We start from the raw sequence: 24,555 nt of genomic DNA, 5'->3' as shown, positions 1-24,555 counted from the left end.
AGCTGTGGTGAGGGTTTGGATGCCCGCTGAGGGGATTCGATCACAGTGTCGGTCAGTTACTGGGGGCATCAGGAGCGGGAGATGTAGGGTCAGGAGTTAATGGGGCAGGTTTTGGTGAAATTTCTGCTGCAGTTTTTGTTTGAGCGTTTATTGCAGTGACTGCACTCAGTTTCACTTGCAGCTGGGACTATTCATAGGGCACTGACGTCACTCACTGACACAACACTAACCCATCTGGCTTTGTCACAGATTCTTCAATGTGACAGTGTGAAAACTGATAGTGAGTCCCCATCCCCCACTCACGCACAAACTTCCTCATCATCCAACACACGCCGCTCCAGAGCATAGAAATAATTTAATTGTTTTCCGTATCCCAGACTTCATTTTTATCCATTGATTTTAAATCTTTATACATTCATATCCTTTACATAGACTTGCTGATGTCACACAAGAGCTGCAGTGCTGCAGTGACAGGCTGTCCATCCCCATCCCAGGGTCAAAGCACCACCTCCCCCTCTCAACGTGAGCAGTGTTTGATTCACTGCGGCTGTGAAATGGGCAGAGAACAGTTCTCACAGCAATGCAGCTCCTGTACAAAGCAACATACTTTAAAATAGAAAGGTACAATAAACTGACACACTTACCCACACACACACACTCACTAACACTCCGCTGATACACACGCACACACACACTCACTGACACTCCGCTGATACACACACTCACACACACACTCACTAACACTCTCATACACACACTCACTGACACACTTACCCACACGCACACTCACTGACACTCTCACACACACACTCACTGACACTCCGCTGATGCACACACTCACACACATTCACTGACACTCTCACACACTTACCCACACACACACTCACTAACACTCCGCTGATGCATACACACACACACACTCACTGACACACATACACACTCACTGACACACACACACACACACACACTCACTAACACTCCGCTGATGCACACACTCACACACACACTCACTGACACACACACACACACACTCACTGACACTCCGCTGATGCACACACTCACACACACTCACTGACACTCTCACACACACACTCACTGACACTCCGCTGATGCACACACTCACACACACACTCACTGACACACTCACACACACACTCACTGACACTCCGCTGATGCACACACTCACACACTCACTGACACACTCACACACACACTCACTGACACTCCGCTGATGCACACACTCACACACACACTCACTGACACACTCACACACACACTCACTGACACTCCACTGATGCACACACTCACACACACACTCACTGACACTCTCACACACACACTCACTGACACTCCGCTGATGCACACACTCACACATACTCACTGACACACTCACACACACACTCACTGACACTCTCACACACACACTCACTGACACTCCGCTGATGCACACACTCACACATACTCACTGACACACTCACACACACACTCACTGACACTCTCACACACACACTCACTGACACTCCGCTGATGCACACACTCACACATACTCACTGACACACTCACACACACACTCACTGACACTCTCACACATGATACACACACACACTCATTGACACTCTCACGCACATGCCACTCATACACACTCACTGATGCTCTCACTGACATTCTCACACACACAATCAATGATACACACATTCACACAATCTCCGATACACAGACTCACACACCCATTAACACTCTCCCTCACTAACTGATCCAGTGTGTGAAGGTGTGTATGTCACACACACCACTATCCAGCCATTCTCACTCATTTAGGCACATTCACGCTAACTCACTCATACTCATTAACACTCTAGCTTGCTCATACTCGGAACTAATTCACTCACACTCAGTAACACACACACTAACTTGCTCACACTCAGTAAACCACTCGCTCGCTTACACGCAGGACTAACTCGCTCATGCTCAGTAACACACTATCTTGCTCACACTCAGTAACACTAACTTGGACACACTCAGGATTAATTTCCTCACACTCAGTAACACACTAGCTTGCTTACACTCAGTAACAGACTAACTCGTCACACTCAGTAACACACTAATCGCTCACACTCAGTAACACACTAACTCACTCACACTCAGGACTAACTCGCTCACACTCAATAACACACTAGATCTCTCATTCTCAGTAACACACTTGCTTGCTCACACTCAATAACACACTAGATCTCTCATTCTCAGTAACACACTTGCTTGCTCACACTCAATAACACACTAGCTCACTGACACTCAGGACTAACTCTCTCACACTCAGTAACACACTAGCTCGCTAACACTCAGGACTAACTCTCTCACACTCAGTAACACACTAGCTTGCTAACACTCAGGACCATCTAGCTCACACTCAATAACACACTAGCTTCCTGACACTCAGTACTAACTTTCAAACTCAGTAACACACTAGCTCACTCACACTCAGTAACACACTAGCTTACTCACACTCAGTAACACACTAGCTCACTCACACTCAGTAACACACTAGCTCACTCACACTCAGTAACACACTAGCTTACTCACACTCAGTAACACACTAACTCTCTCACACTCAGTAACACACTAGCTCACTCACATTTAGGACTAACTTTCTCACACTCAGGAACACACTAGCTTGCTCACACTCAGGACTAACTCTCTCACACTCAGTAACACACTAGCTCACTGACACTTAGGATCATCTAGCTTACACTCAATAACACACTAGCTTCCTGACACTCAGTACTAACTTTCAAACTCAGTAACACACTAGCTTACTCACACTCAGTAACATACTGGCTCACTCAAACGCAGTAACACACTAGCTCGCTCACACTCAGTAACACACTAGCTCGCTCACACCCAGTAACACACTAGCTCACTCACACTCAGTAACACACTAACTCGCTCACACACAGGACTAACTCTCTCACACTCAGTAACACACTAGCTCGCTCAGACTCAGTAACACACTAGCTCACTCACACTCAGTAACACACTAGCTCACTCACACTCAGTAACACACTAGCCCACTCACATTCAGTGACACACTAACTCACTCACACTCAGGACTAACTCGCTCACACTCAATAACACACTAGATCTCTCATTCTCAGTAACACACTTGCTTGCTCACACTCAATAACACACTAGCTCACTGACACTCAGGACTAACTCTCTCACACTCAGTAACACACTAGCTTGCTAACACTCAGGACCATCTAGCTCACACTCAATAACACACTAGCTTCCTGACACTCAGTACTAACTTTCAAACTCAGTAACACACTAGCTCACTCACACTCAGTAACACACTAGCTCACTCACACTCAGTAACACACTAGCTTATTCACACTCAGTAACACACTAGCTCACTCACACTCAGTAACACACTAGCTCACTCACACTCAGTAACACACTAGCTCGCTCAAACTCAGTAACACACTAGCTCACTCACATTTAGGACTAACTTTCTCACACTCAGGAACACACTAGCTTGCTCACACTCAGGACTAACTCTCTCACACTCAGTAACACACTAGCTCACTGACACTTAGGACCATCTAGCTTACACTCAATAACACACTAGCTTCCTGACACTCAGTACTAACTTTCAAACTCAGTAACACACTAGCTTACTCACACTCAGTAACACACTGGCTCACTCAAACTCAGTAACACACTAGCTCGCTCACACTCAGTAACACACTAGCTCGCTCACACTCAGTAACACACTAGCTCACTCACATTCAGTAACACACTAGCTCACTCACACTCAGTAACACACTAACTCGCTCACACACAGGACTAACTCTCTCACATTCAGTAACACATTAGCTCGCTCAGACTCAGTAACACACTAGCTCACTCACACTCAGTAACACACTAGCTCACTCACACTCAGTAACACACTAGCCCACTCACATTCAGTAACACACTAGCTCGCTCACACTCAGTAACACACTAGCTCGCTCACATTCAGGACTAACTTTCTGAAACTCAGTAACACACTAGCTCACACACTCAGGACTAACTCGGTCACCCTCAATAATACACTAACTCACTCACTCTCAGTAACACGTCAGCTTGTGCACACTCAGGACTAACTTTCACACTCAGTAACACACTAGTTCTCACATTCAGGACTAACTCGCTTAAATTCAATAACACACTAGCTCTCTCACACTCAGGAATAGTTCGCTCAACACACTAGCTCACTGACACTCAGGACAAACACTCACACTCAGTAACACACTAACTCTCTCACTCTCAGTAATGCACTAACACACTCACACTCAGGACTAACTCTCTCACACTCAGTAACACACTAACTCACTCACACTCAGGACTAAATCTCTCACACTCAGTAACACACTAACTCATTCACACTCAGTAACACACTAACTCTCTCACTCTCAGGACTAACACACTCACTCTCAGTAACACACTAACTCACTCACACTCAGGACTAACTCTCTCACACTCAGTAACACACTAACTCTCTCACACTCAGGACTAACTCTCTCACTCTCAGTAACACACTAACTCGCTCACTCTCAGTAACACACTAACTATCTCACTCTCAGTAATGCACTAACACAATCACACTGAGGACTAACTCACTCACTCTCAGTAACACACTAACTCACTCACACTCAGGACTAACTCTCTCACTCTCAGTAACACACTAACTCACTCACACTCAGGACTAACTCTCTCACACTCAGTAACACACTAACTCACTCACACTCAGTAACACACTAACTCTCTCAATCTCAGTAACACACTAACTCACTCACACTCAGGACAAACTCTCTCACACTCAGTAACACACTAACTCTCTGACATTCAGGACTAACTCTCTCACACTCAGTAACACACTAACTCACTCACACTCAGGACTAACTCTCTCACTCTCAGTAATGCATTAACTCACTCACACTCAGGACTAACAATCACACTCAGTAAGACACTAACACTCTCACTCTCAGGACTAACTCACACTCAGTAACACACTAACTCACTCACACTCAGGACTAACTCACATTCAGTAACACACTAACTCTCTCACACTCAGGACTAACACTCACACTCAGTAACACACTAACTCACTCACACTGAGGACTAACTCACGCTCAGTAACACACTAACTCACTCACACTCAGTAACACACTAACTCACTCACACTCAGGACTAACTCTCCCACACTCAGTAACACACTAACTCACTCACACTCAGGACTAACTCTCTCACTCTCAGTAACACACTAACTCACTCACACTCAGGACTAACTCTCTCACACTCAGTAACACACTAACTCACTCACACTCAGTAACACACTAACTCTCTCACTCTCAGTAACACACTAACTCACTCACACTCAGGACTAACTCTCTCACACTCAGTAACACACTAACTCACTCACACTCAGGACTAACTCTCTCACTCTCAGTAACACACTAACTCTCTCACACTCAGTAACACACTAACTCTCTCACACGCAGTAACACACTAACTCACTCAAACTCAGGACTAACTCTCCCACACTCAGTAACACACTAACTCACTCACACTCAGGACTAACTCTCTCACTCTCAGTAACACAATAACTCACTCACACTCAGTAACACACTAACACACTCACACTCAGCACTAACTCTCTCACTCTCAGTAACACACTAACTCTCTCACACTCAGTAACAGACTAACTCACTCACACTCAGGACTAACTTTCTCACTCTCAGTAACACACTAACTCTCTCACATCCAGTAACACACTAACTCACTCACACTCAGGACTAACTCTCTCACACTCAGTAACACACTAACTCTCTCACACTCAGTAACACACTAACTCACTCACACTCAGGACTAACTCTCCCACACTCAGTAACACACTAACTCACTCACACTCAGGACTAAAACTCTCACACTCAGTAATACACTAACTCTCTCACACTCAGTAACACACTAACTCTCTCACTCTCAGTAACACACTAAATCTCTCACTCTCAGTAACACATTAACTCACTCACACTCAGGACTAACTCCCTCACTCTCAGTAACACACAAACTCACTCACACTCAGTAACACACTAACTAACACACTCAGGACTAACTCTCTCAAACTCAGTAACACACTAACTCACTCACACTCATGACTAACTCACTCACACTCAGTAACACACTAACTCACTCACACTCAGTAACACACTAACTCTCTCACTCTCAGTAACACACTAACTCACTCACACTCAGGACTAACTCACTCACACTCAGTAACACATTAACTCACTCACACTCAGTAACACACTAACTCACTAACACTCAGTAACAAACTAACTCTCTCACTCTCAGTAACACACTAACTCACTCACAATCAGGACTAACTCTCTCACACACAGTAACCCACTAACTCACTCACACTCAGGACTAGCTCTCTCACTCTCAGTAACACACTAACTCACTCACACTCAGGACTAACTCTCTCACTCTCAGTAACACATTAACTCACTCACTCTCAGGACTAACTCTCTCACACTCAGTAACACACTAACTCACTCACACTCAGTAACACACTAACTCTCTCACTCTCAGTAACACACTAACTCACTCACTCTCAGTAACACACTAACTCACTCACTCTCAGGACTAACTCTCTCACACTCAGTAACACACTGACTCACTCACACTCAGTAACACACTAACTCACTCACTCTCAGGACTAACTCTCTCACTCTCAGTAACACACTAACTCACTCACACTCAGTAACACACTAACTCACTCACACTCAGTAACACACTAACTCACTCAGACTCAGGACTAACTCTCTCACTCTCAGTAACACACTAACTCTCTCACTCTCAGTAACACACTAACTCACTCACACTCAGTAACACACTAACTCACTCACACTCAGTAACACACGAACTCACTCACACTCAGGACTAACTCTCTCACTCTCAGTAACACACTAACTCTCTCACACTCAGTAACACACTAACTCACTCACACTCAGGACTAAGTCTCTCACTCTCAGTAACACACTAACTCTCTCACACTCAGGACTAACTCTCTCACACTCAGTAACACACTAACTCACTCACACTCAGGACTAACTCTCTCACTCTCAGAAACACACTAACACTCTCACTCTCGGTAACACACTAACTCGCTCACACTCAGTAACACACTAACTCACTCACACTCAGGACTAACTCTCTCACTCTCAGTAACACACTAACTTACTCACACTCAGTAACAGACTAACTCACGCACACTCAGGACTAACTCTCTCACACTCAGTAACACACTAACTCACTCACACTAAGGACTAACTCTCTCACTCTCAGTAACACACTAACTCACTCACACTCAGGACTAACTCTCTCACACTCAGTAACACACTAACTCTCTCACACTCAGTAACACACTAACTCACACTCATGACTAACACTCTCACTCTCAGTAACTCACTAACTCACTCACACTCAGGACTAACTCACTCACAATCAGTAACACACTAACTCACTCACACTCAGGACTAACTCTTCACTCTCAGTAACACATTAACTCACTCACACTCAGTAACACACTAACTCTCTCACACTCAGTAACACACTAACTCTCTCACTCTCAGTAACACACTAACTCTCTCACTCTCAGTAACAGACTAACTCACTCACACTCAGTAACACACTAACGCTCTCACACTCAGTAACACACTAACTCACTCACACTCAGGACTAACTCTCTCACACTCAGTAACACACTAACTCTCTCACACTCAGGACTAACTCTCTCACACTCAGTAACACACTAACTAACTCACACTCAGGACTAACTCTATCACTCTCAGTAATGCATTAACTCACTCACACTCAGGACTAACACTCACACTCAGTAAGACACTAACTCTCACACTCTCAGGACTAACTCACACTCAGTAACACACTAACTCACTCACACCCAGGACTAACTCACACTCAGTAACACACTAACTCTCTCACACTCAGGACTAACACTCACACTCAGTAACACACTAACTCACTCACACTGAGGACTAACTCACGCTCAGTAACAATCTAACTCACTCACACTCAGTAACACACTAACTCACTCACACTCAGGACTAACTCTCCCACTCTCAGTAACACATTAACTCACTCACACTCAGGACTAACTCTCCCAACCTCAGTAACACACTAACTCACTCACACTCAGGACTAACTCTCTCACTCTCAGTAACACACTAACTCACTCACACTCAGGACGAACTCTCTCACTCTCAGTAACACACTAACTCACTCACACTCAGTAACACACTAATTCTCTCACTCTCAGTAACACACTAACTCACTCACACTCAGGACTAACTCTCTCACACTCAGTAACACACTAACTCACTCACACTCAGGACTAACTCTCTCACTCTCATTAACACACTAACTCTCTCACACTCAGTAACACACTAACACTCTCACACTCAGTAACACACTAACTCACTCACACACAGGACTAACTCTCCCACACTCAGTAACACACTAACTCACTCACACTCAGGACTAACTCTCTCACTCTCAGTAACACACTAACTCACTCACACTCAGTAACACACTAACTCTCTCACACTCATGACTAACTCTCTCACTCTCAGTAACACACTAACTCTCTCACAATCAGTAACACACTAACTCACTCACACTCAGGACTAACTCTCTCACTCTCAGTAACACACTAACTCACTCACACTCAGTAACACACTAACTCACTCACACTCAGGACTAACTCTCTCACACTCAGTAACACACTAACTCTCTCACACTCAGTAACACACTAACTCACTCACACTCAGGACTAACTCTCCCACACTCAGTAACACACTAACCCACTCACACTCAGGACTAACACTCTCACACTCAGTAACACACTAACTCTCTTACACTCAGAAACACACTAACTCTCTCACTCTCAGTAACAGACTAACTCTCTCACTCTCAGTAACACACTAACTCACTCACACTCAGGACTAACTCCCTCACTCTCAGTAACACACTAACTCTCTCACACTCAGTAACACACTAACTAACATACTCAGGACTAACTCTCTCACACTCAGTAACACATTAACTCACTCACTCTCAGGACTAACTCTCTCAGACTCAGTAACACACTAACTCACTCACACTCAGTAACACACTAACACTCTCACTCTCAGTAACACACTAACTCACTCACTCTCAGTAACACACTAACTCACTCACTCTCAGGACTAACTCTCTCACACTCAGTAACACACTAACTCACTCACACTCAGTAACACACTAACTCACTCACTCTCAGGACTAACTCTCTCACTCTCAGTAACACACTAACTCACTCACACTCAGTAACAGACTAACTCACTCACACTCAGTAACACACTAACTCACTCAGACTCAGGACTAACTCTCTCACTCTCAGTAACACACTAACTCTCTCACTCTCAGTAACACACTAAATCACTCACACTCAGTAACACACTAACTCACTCACACTCAGGAACACACTAACTCACTCACACTCAGGACTAACTCTCCCACTCTCAGTAACACACTAACTCTCTCACACTCAGTAACAAACTAACTCACACACACTCAGGACTAACTCTCTCACTCTCAGTAACACACTAACTCTCTCACACTCAGGACTAACTCTCTCACACTCAGTAACACACTAACTCACTCACACTCAGGTCTAACTCTCTCACGCTCAGTAACACACTAACACTCTCACTCTCGGTAACACACTAACTCGCTCACACTCAGTAACACACTAACTCACTCACAGTCAGGACAAACTCTCTCACTCTCAGTAACACACTAACTTACTCACACTCAGTAACAGACTAACTCACGCACACTCAGGACAAACTCTCTCACACTCAGTGACACACTAACTCACTCACACTCAGGACTAACTCTCTCACACTCAGTAACACACTAACTCTCTCACACTCAGTAACACACTAACTCACACACTCAGGACTAACTCTCTCACTCTCAGTAACTCACTAACTCACACACTCAGGACTAACTCAATCACACTCAGTAACACACTAACTCACTCACACTCAGGACTAACTCTTCACTCTCAGTAACACACTAACTCACTCACACTCAGTAACACACTAACTCAATCACACTCAGTAACACACTAACTCTCTCACACTCAGTAACACACTAACTCTCTCACTCTCAGTAACACACTAACTCTCTCACTCTCAGTAACACACTAACTCACTCAAACTCAGAACTAACTCACTCACACTCAGTTACACACTAACTCACTCACACTCAGTAACACACTAACTCACTCACACTCAGGACTAACTGACTCACACTCAGTAACACACCAACTCACTCACAATCAGTAACACACTAACTCACTCACACTCAGTAACACACTAACTCACACACTCAGTAACACACTAACTCTCTCACTCTCAGTAACACACTAACTCACTCACACTCAGGACTAACTCTCTCACACTCAGTAACACAGTAACTCACTCACACTCAGGACTAACTCTTTCACACTCAGTAACACAGTAACTCTCTCACACTCAGGACTAACTCTCTCACACTCAGTAACACACTAACTCACTCACACTCAGGATTAACTCTCTGACTCTCAGTAATGCATTAACTCACTCACACTCAGGACTAACACTCACACTCAGTAAGACACTAACTCTCTCACTCTCAGGACTAACTCACACTCAGTAACACACTAACTCACTCACACTCAGGACTAACTCACACTCAGTAACACACTAAATCTCTCACACTCAGGACTAACACTCACACTCAGTAACACACTAACTCACTCACACTGAGGACTAACTCACGCTCAGTAACACACTAACTCACTCACACTCAGTAACACACTAACTCACTCACACTCAGTAACACACTAACTCTCTCACTCTCATTAACACATTAACTCACTCACACTCAGGACTAACTCTCCCAACCTCAGTAACACACTAACTCGCTCACACTCAGGACTAACTCTCTCACTCTCAGTAACACACTAACTCACTCACACTCAGGACTAACTCTCTCACTCTCAGTAACACACTATCTCACTCACACTCAGTAACACACTAACTCTCTCCCTCTCAGTAACACACTAACACACTCACACTCAGGACTAACTCTCTCACACTCAGTAACACACTAACTCACTCACACTCAGGACTAACTCTCTCACTCTCAGTAACACACTAACTCTCTCACACTCAGTAACACACTAACTCTCTCACACTCAGTAACACACTAACTCACTCAAACTCAGGACTAAATCTCCCACACTCAGTAACACACTAACTTACTCACACTCAGTACTAACTCTCTCACTCTCAGTAACACACTAACTCACTCACACTCAGTAACACACTAACTCTCTCACACTCATGACTAACTCTCTCACTCTCAGTAACACACTAACTCTCTCACACTCAGTAACACACTAACTCACTCACACTCAGGACTAACTCTCTCACTCTCAGTAACACACTAACTCACTCACACTCAGTTACACACTAACTCACTCACACTCAGGACTAACTCTCTCACACTCAGTAACACACTAACTCTCTCACACTCAGTAACACACTAACTCACTCACACTCAGGACAAACTCTCCCACACTCAGTAACACACTAACTCACTCACAATCAGGATTAAATCTCCCACACTCAGTAACACACTAACTTACTCACACTCAGTACTAACTCTCTCACTCTCAGTAACACACTAACTCACTCACACTCAGTAACACACTAACTCTCTCACACTCATGACTAACTCTCTGACTCTCAGTAACACACTAACTCTCTCACACTCAGTAACACACTAACTCACTCACACTCAGGACTAACTCTCTCACTCTCAGTAACACACTAACTTACTCACACTCAGTTACACACTAACTCACTCACACTCAGGACTAACTCTCTCACACTCAGTAACACACTAACTCTCTCACACTCAGTAACACACTAACTCACTCACACTCATGACTAACTCTCCCACACTCAGTAACACACTTACTCACTCACACTCAGGACTAACACTCTCACACTCAGTAACACACTAACTCTCTCACACTCAGTAACACACTAACTCTCTCACTCTCAGTAACACACTAACTCTCTCACTCTCAGTAACACACTAACTCACTCACACTCAGCAACACACTAACTCACTCACACTCAGGACTAACTCTCTCACTCTCAGTAACACACTAACTCACTCACACTCAGTAACACACTAACTCACACACTCAGGACTAACTCTCTCACACTCAGTAACACACTAACTCACTCAATCTCAGGACTAACTCACTCACACTCGGTAACACACTAACTCACTCACACTCAGTAACACCCTAACTCACTCACACTCAGGACTAACTCACTCACACTCAGTAACACACTAACTCACTCACACTCAGTAACACATTAACTCACTCACACTCAGTAACACACTAACTCACACACTCAGGACTAACTCTCTCACACTCAGTAACACACTAACTCACTCAAACTCAGGACTAACTCACTCAAACTCAGGACTAACTCACTCACACTCAGTAACACACTAACTCACTCACACTCAGTAACACACTAACTCACTCACACTCAGGACTAACTCACTCACACTCAGTAACACACTAACTCACTCACACTCAGTAACACATTAACTCGCTCACACTCAGTAACACACTAACTCTCTCACTCTCAGTAACACGCTAACTCACACTCAGGACTAACTCTCTCACACTCAGTAAAACACTAACTCTCTCACACTCAGGACTAGCTCTCTCACTCTCAGTAACACACTAACTCACTCACACTCTGTAACACACTAACTCACTCACACTCAGGACTAACTCTCTCACACTCAGTAACACACTAACTCTCTCACACTCAGTAACACACTAACTCACTCACACTCAGGACTAACTCTCCCACACTCAGTAACACACTAACCCACTCACACTCAGGACTAACACTCTCACACTCAGTAACACACTAACTCTCTAACACTCAGAAACACACTAACTCTCTCACTCTCAGTAACAGACTAACTCTCTCACTCTCAGTAACACACTAACTCACTCACACTCAGGACTAACTCCCTCACTCTCAGTAACACACTAACTCTCTCACACTCAGTAACACACTAACTAACATACTCAGGACTAACTCTCTCACACTCAGCAACACATTAACTCACTCACTCTCAGGACTAACTCTCTCAGACACAGTAACACACTAACTCACTCACACTCAGTAACACACTAACACTCTCACTCTCAGTAACACACTAACTCACTCACTCTCAGTAACACACTAACTCACTCACTCTCAGGACTAACTCTCTCACACTCAGTAACACACTAAATCACTCACACTCAGTAACACACTAACTCACTCACTCTCAGGACTAACTCTCTCACTCTCAGTAACACACTAACTCACTCACACTCAGAAACAGACTAACTCACTCACACTCAGTAACACACTAACTCACTCACACTCAGGTCTAACTCTCTCACGCTCAGTAACACACTAACACTCTCACTCTCGGTAACACACTAACTCGCTCACACTCAGTAACACACTAACTCACTCACACTCAGGACAAACTCTCTCAAACTCAGTAACACACTAACTTACTCACACTCAGTAACAGACTAACTCACGCACACTCAGGACAAACTCTCTCACACTCAGTGACACACTAACTCACTCACACTCAGGACTAACTCTCTCACACTCAGTAACACACTAACTCTCTCACACTCAGTAACACACTAACTCACTCACACTCAGGACTAACACTCTCACGCTCAGTAACTCACTAACTCACACACTCAGGACTAACTCAATCACACTCAGTAACACACTAACTCACTCACACTCAGGACTAACTCTTCACTCTCAGTAACACACTAACTCACTCACACTCAGTAACACACTAACTCAATCACACTCAGTAACACACTAACTCTCTCACACTCAGTAACACACTAACTCTCTCACTCTCAGTAACACACTAACTCTCTCACTCTCAGTAACACACTAACTCACTCACACTCAGAACTAACTCACTCACACTCAGTTACACACTAACTCACTCACACTCAGTAACACACTAACTCACTCACACTCAGGACTAACTGACTCACACTCAGTAACACACCAACTCACTCACAATCAGTAACACACTAATTCACTCACACTCAGTAACACACTAACTCACACACTCAGTAACACACTAACTCTCTCACTCTCAGTAACACACTAACTCACTCACACTCAGGACTAACTCTCTCACACTCAGTAACACACTAACTCACTCACACTCAGGACTAACTCTTTCACACTCAGTAACACAGTAACTCTCTCACACTCAGGACTAACTCTCTCACACTCAGTAACACACTAACTCACTCACACTCAGGATTAACTCTCTGACTCTCAGTAATGCATTAACTCACTCACACTCAGGACTAACACTCACACTCAGTAAGACACTAACTCTCTCACTCTCAGGACAAACTCACACTCAGTAACACACTAACTCACTCACACTCAGGACTAACTCACACTCAGTAACACACTAAATCTCTCACACTCAGGACTAACACTCACACTCAGTAACACACTAACTCACTCACACTGAGGACTAACTCACGCTCAGTAACACACTAACTCACTCACACTCAGTAACACACTAACTCACTCACACTCAGTAACACACTAACTCTCTCACTCTCATTAACACATTAACTCACTCACACTCAGGACTAACTCTCCCACCCTCAGTAACACACTAACTCACTCACACTCAGGACTAACTCTCTCACTCTCAGTAACACACTAACTCACTCACACTCAGGACTAACTCTCTCACTCTCAGTAACACACTATCTCACTCACACTCAGTAACACACTAACTCTCTCCCTCTCAGTAACACACTAACTCACTCACACTCAGGACTAACTCTCTCACACTCAGTAACACACTAACTCACTCACACTCAGGACTAACTCTCTCACTCTCAGTAACACACTAACTCTCTCACACTCAGTAACACACTAACTCTCTCACACTCAGTAACACACTAACTCACTCAAACTCAGGACTAAATCTCCCACACTCAGTAACACACTAACTTACTCACACTCAGTACTAACTCTCTCACTCTCAGTAACACACTAACTCACTCACACTCAGTAACACACTAACTCTCTCACACTCATGACTAACTCTCTCACTCTCAGTAACACACTAACTCTCTCACACTCAGTAACACACTAACTCACTCACACTCAGGACTAACTCTCTCACTCTCAGTAACACACTAACTATCTCACACTCAGTTACACACTAACTCACTCACACTCAGGACTAACTCTCTCAAACTCAGTAACACACTAACTCTCTCACACTCAGTAACACACTAACTCACTCACACTCAGGACAAACTCTCCCACACTCAGTAACACACTAACTCACTCACAATCAGGATTAAATCTCCCACACTCAGTAACACACTAACTTACTCACACTCAGTACTAACTCTCTCACTCTCAGTAACACACTAACTCACTCACACTCAGTAACACACTAACTCTCTCACACTCATGACTAACTCTCTGACTCTCAGTAACACACTAACTCTCTCACACTCAGTAACACACTAACTCACTCACACTCAGGACTAACTCTCTCACTCTCAGTAACACACTAACTCACTCACACTCAGTTACACACTAACTCACTCACACTCAGGACTAACTCTCTCACACTCAGTAACACACTAACTCTCTCACACTCAGTAACACACTAACTCACTCACACTCAGGACTAACTCTCCCACACTCAGTAACACACTTACTCACTCACACTCAGGACTAACACTCTCACACTCAGTAACACACTAACTCTCTCACACTCAGTAACACACTAACTCTCTCACTCTCAGTAACACACTAACTCTCTCACTCTCAGTAACACACTAACTCACTCACACTCAGCAACACACTAACTCACTCACACTCAGGACTAACTCTCTCACTCTCAGTAACACACTAACTCACTCACACTCAGGACTAACTCTCTCACACTCAGTAACACACTAACTCTCTCACACTCAGTAACACACTAACTCACTCACACTCAGGACAAACTCTCCCACACTCAGTAACACACTAACTCACTCACAATCAGGATTAAATCTCCCACACTCAGTAACACACTAACTTACTCACACTCAGTACTAACTCTCTCACTCTCAGTTACACACTAACTCACTCACACTCAGTAACACACTAACTCTCTCACACTCATGACTAACTCTCTGACTCTCAGTAACACACTAACTCTCTCACACTCAGTAACACACTAACTCACTCACACTCAGGACTAACTCTCTCACTCTCAGTAACACACTAACTCACTCACACTCAGTTACACACTAACTCACTCACACTCAGGACTAACTCTCTCACACTCAGTAACACACTAACTCTCTCACACTCAGTAACACACTAACTCACTCACACTCATGACTAACTCTCCCACACTCAGTAACACACTTACTCACTCACACTCAGGACTAACACTCTCACACTCAGTAACACACTAACTCTCTCACACTCAGTAACACACTAACTCTCTCACTCTCAGTAACACACTAACTCTCTCACTCTCAGTAACACACTAACTCACTCACACTCAGCAACACACTAACTCACTCACACTCAGGACTAACTCTCTCACTCTCAGTAACACACTAACTCACTCACACTCAGTAACACACTAACTCACACACTCAGGACTAACTCTCTCACACTCAGTAACACACTAACTCACTCAATCTCAGGACTAACTCACTCACACTCGGTAACACACTAACTCACTCACACTCAGTAACACCCTAACTCACTCACACTCAGGACTAACTCACTCACACTCAGTAACACACTAACTCACTCACACTCAGTAACACATTAACTCACTCACACTCAGTAACACACTAACTCTCTCAATCTCAGTAACACACTAACTCACACTCAGGACTAACTCTCTCACAGTCAGTAACACAATAACTCTCTCACACTCAGTAACACACTAACTCACTCACACTCAGGACTAACTCTCCCACACTCAGTAACACACTAACTCACTCACACTCAGGACTAACACTCTCACACTCAGTAACACACTAACTCTCTCACACTAAGTAACACACTAACTCTCTCACTCTCAGTAACACACTAACTCTCTCACACTCAGTAACAAACTAACTCACTCACACTCATCAACACACTAACTCACTCACACTCAGGACTAACTCTCTCAATCTCAGTAACACACTAACTCACTCACACTCAGTAACACACTAACTCACACACTCAGGACTAACTCTCTCACACTCAGTAACACACTAACTCACTCAAACTCAGGACTAACTCACTCAAACTCAGGACTAACTCACTCACACTCAGTAACACACTAACTCACTCACACTCAGTAACACACTAACTCACTCACACTCAGGACTAACTCACTCACACTCAGTAACACACTAACTCACTCACACTCAGTAACACATTAACTCACTCACACTCAGTAACACACTAACTCTCTCACTCTCAGTAACACGCTAACTCACACTCAGGACTAACTCTCTCACACTCAGTAAAACACTAACTCTCTCACACTCAGGACTAGCTCTCTCACTCTCAGTAACACACTAACTCACTCACACTCTGTAACACACTAACTCACTCACACTCAGGACTAACTCTCTCACACTCAGTAACACACTAACTCTCTCACACTCAGTAACACACTAACTCACTCACACTCAGGACTAACTCTCCCACACTCAGTAACACACTAACCCAATCACACTCAGGACTAACACTCTCACACTCAGTAACACACTAACTCTCTAACACTCAGAAACACACTAACTCTCTCACTCTCAGTAACAGACTAACTCTCTCACTCTCAGTAACACACTAACTCACTCACACTCAGGACTAACTCCCTCACTCTCAGTAACACACTAACTCTCTCACACTCAGTAACACACTAACTAACATACTCAGGACTAACTCTCTCACACTCAGCAACACATTAACTCACTCACTCTCAGGACTAACTCTCTCAGACTCAGTAACACACTAACTCACTCACACTCAGTAACACACTAAAACTCTCACTCTCAGTAACACACTAACTCACTCACTCTCAGTAACACACTAACTCACTCACTCTCAGGACTAACTCTCTCACACTCAGTAACACACTAAATCACTCACACTCAGTAACACACTAACTCACTCACTCTCAGGACTAACTCTCTCACTCTCAGTAACACACTAACTCACTCACACTCAGAAACAGACTAACTCACTCACACTCAGTAACACACTAACTCACTCACACTCAGGTCTAACTCTCTCACGCTCAGTAACACACTAACACTCTCACTCTCGGTAACACACTAACTCGCTCACACTCAGTAACACACTAACTCACTCACACTCAGGACAAACTCTCTCAAACTCAGTAACACACTAACTTACTCACACTCAGTAACAGACTAACTCACGCACACTCAGGACAAACTCTCTCACACTCAGTGACACACTAACTCACTCACACTCAGGACTAACTCTCTCACACTCAGTAACACACTAACTCTCTCACACTCAGTAACACACTAACTCAATCACACTCAGGACTAACACTCTCACGCTCAGTAACTCACTAACTCACACACTCAGGACTAACTCAATCACACTCAGTAACACACTAACTCACTCACACTCAGGACTAACTCTTCACTCTCAGTAACACACTAACTCACTCACACTCAGTAACACACTAACTCAATCACACTCAGTAACACACTAACTCTCTCACACTCAGTAACACACTAACTCTCTCACTCTCAGTAACACACTAACTCTCTCACTCTCAGTAACACACTAACTCACTCACACTCAGAACTAACTCACTCACACTCAGTTACACACTAACTCACTCACACTCAGTAACACACTAACTCACTCACACTCAGGACTAACTGACTCACACTCAGTAACACACCAACTCACTCACAATCAGTAACACACTAACTCACTCACACTCAGTAACACACTAACTCACACACTCAGTAACACACTAACTCTCTCACTCTCAGTAACACACTAACTCACTCACACTCAGGACTAACTCTCTCACACTCAGTAACACACTAACTCACTCACACTCAGGACTAACTCTTTCACACTCAGTAACACAGTAACTCTCTCACACTCAGGACTAACTCTCTCACACTCAGTAACACACTAACTCACTCACACTCAGGATTAACTCTCTGACTCTCAGTAATGCATTAACTCACTCACACTCAGGACTAACACTCACACTCAGTAAGACACTAACTCTCTCACTCTCAGGACTAACTCACACTCAGTAACACACTAACTCACTCACACTCAGGACTAACTCACACTCAGTAACACACTAAATCTCTCACACTCAGGACTAACACTCACACTCAGTAACACACTAACTCACTCACACTGAGGACTAACTCACGCTCAGTAACACACTAACTCACTCACACTCAGTAACACACTAACTCACTCACTCTCAGTAACACACTAACTCACTCACTCTCAGGACTAACTCTCTCACACTCAGTAACACACTAACTCACTCACACTCAGGACTAACTCTCTCACTCTCAGTAACACACTAACTCACTCACACTCAGGACTAACTCACTCACAGTCAGTAACACACTAACTCTCTCACACTCAGGACTAACTCTCTCACACTCAGTAACACACTAACTCACTCGCAATCAGGACTAACTCTCTCACTCTCAGTAACACACACTCACTCACTCTCGGTAACACACTAACTCTCTCACACTCAGTAACATAGTAACTCTCTCACACTCAGTAACACACTAACTCACTCGCACTCAGTAACACACTAACTCACTCACACTCAGGACTTACTCACTCTCACTCAGTAACACACTAACTCACTCACACTCAGTAACACACTAACTCACTCACACTCATGACTAACTCTCTCACACTCAGTAACACACTAACAATCTCACACTCAGTAACACACTAACTCACTCACACTCAGTAACACACTAACTCACTCATACTCAGTAACACACTTACTCACTCACGCTCAGGACCATCTCTCTCAATGTCAGTAACACATTAACTCACTCACACTCAGTAACACACTAACTCACTCACACTCAGGACTAACTCTCTCACTCTCAGTAACACACTAACTCACTCACACTCAGGACTAACTCACTCACATCAGTAACACACTAACTCACTCACACGCAGGACTAACTCACTCACACTCAGGACTAACTCTCTCACACTCAGTAACACGCTAACTCTCTCACTCTCAGTAACACACTAACTCTCTCACTCTCAGTAACACACTAACTCACTCACACTCATTACTAACTCTCTCACACTCAGTAACACACTAACTCTCTCACACTCAGGACTAACACTCACACTCAGTAACACACTAACTCAGTCACACTCAGGACTATCTCACGCTCAGTAACACACTAAGTCACTCACACTCAGTAACACACAAACTCACTCACACTCAGTAACACACTAACTCTCGCACTCTCAGTAACACACTAACTCACTCACACTCAGGACTAACTCTCCCACACTCAGTAACACACTAACTCACTCACACTCAGGACTAACTCTCTCACTCTCAGTAACACACTAACTCACTCACACTCAGGACTAACTCTCTCACACTCAGTAACACACTAACTCACTCACACTCAGTAACACACTAACTCTCTCACTCTCAGTAACACACTAACTCACTCACACTCAGGACTAACTCTCTCACACTCAGTAACTCACTAACTCACTCACACTCAGGACTAACTCTCTCAATCTCAGTAACACACGAACTCTCTCACACTCAGTAACACACTAACTCTCTCACACGCAGTCACACACTAACTCACTCACAATCAGGACTAACTCTCCCACACTCAGTAACACACTAACTCACTCACACTCAGGACTAACTCTCTCACTCTCAGTAACACAATAACTCACTCAGACTCAGTAACACACTAACACACTCACACTCAGCACTAACTCTCTCACTCTCAGTAACACACTAACTCTCTCACATCCAGTAACACACTAACTAACTCACACTCAGGACTAACTCTCTCACACTCAGTAACACACTAACTCTCTCACACTCAGTAACACACTAACTCACTCACACTCAGGACTAACTCTCCCACACTCAGTAACACACTAACTCACTCACACTCAGGACTAAAACTCTCACACTCAGTAACACACTAACTCTCTCACACTCAGTAACACACTAACTCTCTCACTCTCAGTAACACACTAACTCTCTCACTCTCAGTAACACACTAACTCACTCACACTCAGGACTAACTCCCTCACTCTCAGTAACACACTAACTCACTCACACTCAGGACTAACTCTCTCACACTCAGTAACACACTAACTCTCTCACACTCAGTAACACACTAACTCACTCACACTCAGGACTAACTCTCCCGCACTCAGTAACACACTAACTCACTCACACTCAGGACTAAAACTCTCACACTCAGTAACACACTAACTATCTCACACTCAGTAACACACTAACTCTCTCACTCTCAGTAACACACTAACTCTCTCACTCTCAGTAACACACTAACTCACTCACACTCAGGACTAACTCCCTCACTCTCAGTAACACACAAACTCACTCACACTCAGTAACACACTAACTAACACACTCAGGACTAACTCTCTCACACTCAGTAACACACTAACACACTCACACTCAGGACTAACTCACTCACACTCAGTAACACACTAACTCACTCACACTCAGTAACACACTAACTCTCTCACTCTCAGTAACACACTAACTCACTCACACTCAGGACTAAATCACTCACACTCAGTAACACATTAACTCACTCACACTCAGTAACACACTAACTCACTAACACTCAGTAACAAACTAACTCTCTCACTCTCAGTAACACACTAACTCACTCACAATCAGGACTAACTCTCTCACACACAGTAACCCACTAACTCTCTCACACTCAGGACTAGCTCTCTCACTCTCAGTAACACATTAACTCACTCACACTCAGGACTAACTCTCTCACTCTCAGTAACACATTAACTCACTCACTCTCAGGACTAACTCTCTCACACTCAGTAACACACTAACTCACTCACACTCAGTAACACACTAACTCACTCACTCTCAGGACTAACTCTCTCACTCTCAGTAACACACTAACTCACTCACACTCAGTAACACACTAACTCACTCATACTCAGTAACACACTAACTCACTCAGACTCAGGACTAACTCTCTCACTCTCAGTAACACACTAACTCTCTCACTCTCAATAACACACTAACTCACTCACACTCAGTAACACACTAACTCACTCACACTCAGTAACTCACGAACTCACTCACACTCAGGACTAACTCTCTCACTCTCAGTAACACACTAACTCTCTCACACTCAGTAACACACTAACTCACTCACACTCAGTAACACCCTAACTCACTCACACTCAGGACTAACTCGCTCACACTCAGTAACACACTAACTCACTCACACTCAGTAACAAATTAACTCACTCACACTCAGTAACACACTAACTCTCTCACTCTCAGTAACACACTAACTCTCTCACTCTCAGTAACACACTAACTCACTCACACTCAGCAACACACTAACTCACTCACACTCAGGACTAACTCTCTCACTCTCAGTAACACACTAACTCACTCACACTCAGTAACACACTAACTCACACACTCAGGACTAACTCTCTCACACTCAGTAACACACTAACTCACTCAATCTCAGGACTAACTCACTCACACTCGGTAACACACTAACTCACTCATACTCAGTAACACCCTAACTCACTCACACTCAGGACTAACTCACTCACACTCAGTAACACACTAACTCACTCACACTCAGTAACACATTAACTCACTCACACTCAGTAACACACTAACTCTCTCACTCTCAGTAACACACTAACTCACACTCAGGACTAACTCTCTCACAGTCAGTAACACACTAACTCTCTCACACTCAGTAACACACTAACTCACTCACACTCAGGACTAACTCTCCCACACTCAGTAACACACTAACTCACTCACACTCAGGACTAACACTCTCACACTCAGTAACACACTAACGCTCTCACACTCAGTAACACACTAACTCTCTCACTCTCAGTAACACACTAACTCTCTCACACTCAGTAACAAACTAACTCACTCACACTCAGCAACACACTAACTCACTCACACTCAGGACTAACTCTCTCAATCTCAGTAACACACTAACTCACTCACACTCAGTAACACACTAACTCACACACTCAGGACTAACTCTCTCACACTCAGTAACACACTAACTCACTCAAACTCAGGACTAACTCACTCAAACTCAGGACTAACTCACTCACACTCAGTAACACACTAACTCACTCACACTCAGTAACACACTAACTCACTCACACTCAGGACTAACTCACTCACACTCAGTAACACACTAACTCACTCACACTCAGTAACACATTAACTCACTCACACTCAGTAACACACTATCTCTCTCACTCTCAGTAACACGCTAACTCACACTGAGGACTAACTCTCTCACACTCAGTAAAACACTAACTCTCTCACACTCAGGACTAGCTCTCTCACTCTCAGTAACACACTAACTCACTCACACTCAGGACTAACTCTCCAACTCTCAGTAACACATTAACTCACTCACTCTCAGGACTAACTCTCTCACACTCAGAAACACACTAACTAACTCACACTCAGTAACACACTAACTCTCTCACTCTCAGTAACACACTAACTCACTCACTCTCAGTAACACACTAACTCACTCACTCTCAGGACTAACTGTCTCACTCTCAGTAACACACTAACTCACTCACACTCAGTAACACACTAACTCACTCACACTCAGTAACACACTAACTCACTCACACTCAGGACTAACTCTCTCACTCTCAGTAACACACTAACTCTCTCACTCTCAGTAACTCACTAACTCACTCACACTCAGTAACACACTAACTCACTCACACTCAGTAACACACTAACTCACTCACACTCAGTAACACACTTACTCACTCACGCTCAGGACCATCTCTCTCAATCTCAGTAACACATTAACTCACTCACACTCAGTAACACATTAACTCACTCACACTCAGTAACACACTAACTCACTCACACTCAGGACTAACTCTCTCACTCTCAGTAACACACTAACTCACTCACACTCAGGACTAACTCACTCACACTCAGTAA

General features: G+C 44.0%; 1 protein-coding gene across 1 annotated transcript in view; it reads right to left on the bottom strand.

Moving 5' to 3' along the window:
- Nucleotides 1–338: 338 nt before the first annotated feature.
- paqr9 (progestin and adipoQ receptor family member 9) overlaps nucleotides 339–24,555 on the bottom strand; it is an 81,187-nt gene continuing 56,970 nt past the window's right edge. The window contains 1 exon segment of the mRNA XM_078535929.1: nucleotides 339–589. The gene's annotated coding sequence lies outside the window, so the exon portion shown is untranslated.

The sequence above is a fragment of the Cetorhinus maximus genome, unplaced genomic scaffold (genome assembly GCF_964194155.1).
Source record: "Cetorhinus maximus unplaced genomic scaffold, sCetMax3.hap1.1 HAP1_SCAFFOLD_752, whole genome shotgun sequence".
In the NCBI taxonomy this organism is placed as follows: domain Eukaryota; kingdom Metazoa; phylum Chordata; class Chondrichthyes; order Lamniformes; family Cetorhinidae; genus Cetorhinus; species Cetorhinus maximus.
Note: the sequence above shows the minus strand (reverse complement) of the source record. Positions and strands in the feature narration are given on the sequence as shown.